Below are 2,500 nucleotides of genomic sequence, written 5' to 3'. Positions count from 1 at the left end.
GTTGCACTAAAGCTGAAAGTACGCAGGCAAAAGGCAAAAAGATGCCAGACAGATTCGAGAAGCATCCCGTGTTTTCAGACTGTAGCATTTACTCTGAGTTGATTTTGTATCCGCCATTCTCATAAGCATTATTGCTACCTGAAAAGATGACATTCCTTGTGACATTATTTGATACAGAGGGGAAGAAGCTGTTTTAATGGAAATACATAAATATCACATGAAGTGTGAGATCAACACAAGAATGACCTGGATGCTAATGCCTTTCAAGCCTTTGCTCTTTGGGTCTCGAGGGGTGCACACCGTCGCATGGGCCAGTGGCGCAATGGATAACGCGTCTGACTACGGATCAGAAGATTCTAGGTTCGACTCCTGGCTGGCTCGGCAATGGCTTTCTTTTACTCTGGTGCCGCCTGCATTAGCCGCTCGATTCTACTGACTCACTGACTTCCTCTCTTCAGCTGCAGGAACGGAGCTCACAGAAGGCAAGCAGCCCCGTTTCCCATATGGTCTAGCGGTTAGGATTCCTGGTTTTCACCCAGGCGGCCCGGGTTCGACTCCCGGTATGGGAATTGCGGTTATTTGGTATCTGTAGCCTTTTATCTGGTCGTGTCCCTGTGCTAAAACAACGAAAATCCTCTTCCAGACAAGTCTGCCGATCTCTCTAGATATACTGACGAGTGATTAGATGCAACGCAGCTGGACCTCTCACTTAATTGACTCATCTTACACGCATTTCTGCCACACTTTGGCGTAATTACATTTTTAATATTTTTAAGCCAAGGCAATGAAAAATCTCAGAGGGGAAGAAGCTGTTTCAATGGAAATACATGAAAATCACATGAAGTGTGAGATCGACACAAGAATGACCTGGATGCTAATGCCTTTCAAACCTTTGCTCTTTGGGTCTCGTGGGGTGCACACCGTCGCATGGGCCAGTGGCACAATGGATAACGCGTCTGACTACGGATCAGAAGATTCTAGGTTCGACTCCTGGTTGGCTCGGTCGTGGCTCTCTTTTACTCTGGTGCCGCCTGCATTAGCCGCTCGATTCTACTGACTCACTGACTTCCTCTCTTCAGCTGCAGGACCGGAGCTCACAAAAGGCAAGCAGCCCCGTTTCCCATATGGTCTAGCGGTTAGGATTCCTGGTTTTCACCCAGGCGGCCCGGGTTCGACTCCCGGTATGGGAATTGCGGTTATTTGGTATCTGTAGCCTTTTATCTGGTCGTGTCCCTGTGCTAAAACAACGAAAATCCTCTTCCAGACAAGTCTGCCGATCTCTATAGATATACTGACGAGTGATTAGATGCAACGCAGCTGGACCTCTCAGTTAATTGACTCATCTTACACGCATTTCTGCCACACTTTGGCGTAATTACATTTTTAATATTTTTAAGCCAAGGCAATGAAAAATCTCAGTGCCGATTCCCTCCAGTTGTAGGTTGTGTTGCCGTGCCACGTTACCCCAGTTTTTCGGCCATAAATGTGAGCAGTTTCTAGGATGCTGGATGCGAAGCCAAAATCGTCAGAGATGCGAAGGGAATGTACGTGCCGCAGTGACCTTCAATCATACAAGCGCTCTGCGGGTGGGCGGGTCCTTGTCGCACTGGCCAACCACACGGGACCTGTCGCCTGTCTTGGCCAATCGGTCGGGACCGCTGTGAAACATTTCGTTGAAACAATTCTTCAACTGGCCAATAGGGGGCTGAAACATTTGTTGCACTAAAGCTGAAAGTAGGCAGGCAAAAGGCAAAAAGATGCCAGACAGATTCGAGAAGCATCCCGTGTTTTCAGACTGTAGCATTTACTCTGAGTTGATTTTGTATCCGCCATTCTCATAAGCATTATTGCTACCTGAAAAGATGACATTCCTTGTGACATTATTTGATACAGAGGGGAAGAAGCTGTTTTAATGGAAATACATAAATATCGCATGAAGTGTGAGATCAACACAAGAATGACCTGGATGCTAATGCCTTTCAAGCCTTTGCTCTTTGGGTCTCGTGGGGTGTACACCGTCGCATGGGCCAGTGGCGCAATGGATAACGCGTCTGACTACGGATCAGAAGATTCTAGGTTCGACTCCTGGCTGGCTCGGCAATGACTTTCTTTTACTCTGGTGCCGCCTGCATTAGCCGCTCGATTCTACTGACTCACTGACTTCCTCTCTTCAGCTGCAGGACCGGAGCTCACAGAAGGCAAGCAGCCCCATTTCCCATATGGTCTAGCGGTTAGGATTCCTGGTTTTCACCCAGGCGGCCCGGGTTCGACTCCCGGTATGGGAATTGCGGTTATTTGGTATCTGTAGCCTTTTATCTGGTCGTGTCCCTGTGCTAAAACAACGAAAATCCTCTTCCAGACAAGTCTGCCGATCTCTCTAGATATACTGACGAGTGATTAGATGCAACGCAGCTGGACCTCTCAGTTAATTGACTCATCTTACACGCATTTCTGCCACACTTTGGCGTAATTACATTTTTAATATTTTTAAGCCAAGGCA

At 47.6% G+C, this 2,500-nt stretch overlaps 6 non-coding genes across 6 annotated transcripts; all 6 read left to right on the top strand.

Moving 5' to 3' along the window:
• The first annotated feature begins 308 nt into the window (after positions 1–308).
• trnar-acg (transfer RNA arginine (anticodon ACG)) lies at positions 309–381 on the top strand. The gene has a single exon. It is a non-coding gene; the product is annotated as a tRNA-Arg (tRNA).
• Positions 382–497: 116 nt separating this feature from the next.
• trnae-uuc (transfer RNA glutamic acid (anticodon UUC)) lies at positions 498–569 on the top strand. Its single transcript has one exon. It is a non-coding gene; the product is annotated as a tRNA-Glu (tRNA).
• Positions 570–929: 360 nt separating this feature from the next.
• trnar-acg (transfer RNA arginine (anticodon ACG)) lies at positions 930–1,002 on the top strand. The gene has a single exon. It is a non-coding gene; the product is annotated as a tRNA-Arg (tRNA).
• A 116-nt stretch (positions 1,003–1,118) lies between these two features.
• On the top strand, positions 1,119–1,190 carry trnae-uuc (transfer RNA glutamic acid (anticodon UUC)). The gene has a single exon. It is a non-coding gene; the product is annotated as a tRNA-Glu (tRNA).
• Positions 1,191–2,024: 834 nt separating this feature from the next.
• trnar-acg (transfer RNA arginine (anticodon ACG)) lies at positions 2,025–2,097 on the top strand. The gene has a single exon. It is a non-coding gene; the product is annotated as a tRNA-Arg (tRNA).
• Positions 2,098–2,213: 116 nt separating this feature from the next.
• trnae-uuc (transfer RNA glutamic acid (anticodon UUC)) lies at positions 2,214–2,285 on the top strand. Its single transcript has one exon. It is a non-coding gene; the product is annotated as a tRNA-Glu (tRNA).
• Positions 2,286–2,500: the final 215 nt, after the last annotated feature.

This window comes from Paramormyrops kingsleyae, chromosome 22, assembly GCF_048594095.1.
Source record: "Paramormyrops kingsleyae isolate MSU_618 chromosome 22, PKINGS_0.4, whole genome shotgun sequence".
NCBI classification, from domain to species: domain Eukaryota; kingdom Metazoa; phylum Chordata; class Actinopteri; order Osteoglossiformes; family Mormyridae; genus Paramormyrops; species Paramormyrops kingsleyae.
This window is presented reverse-complemented; position numbering and strand designations above follow the sequence as displayed.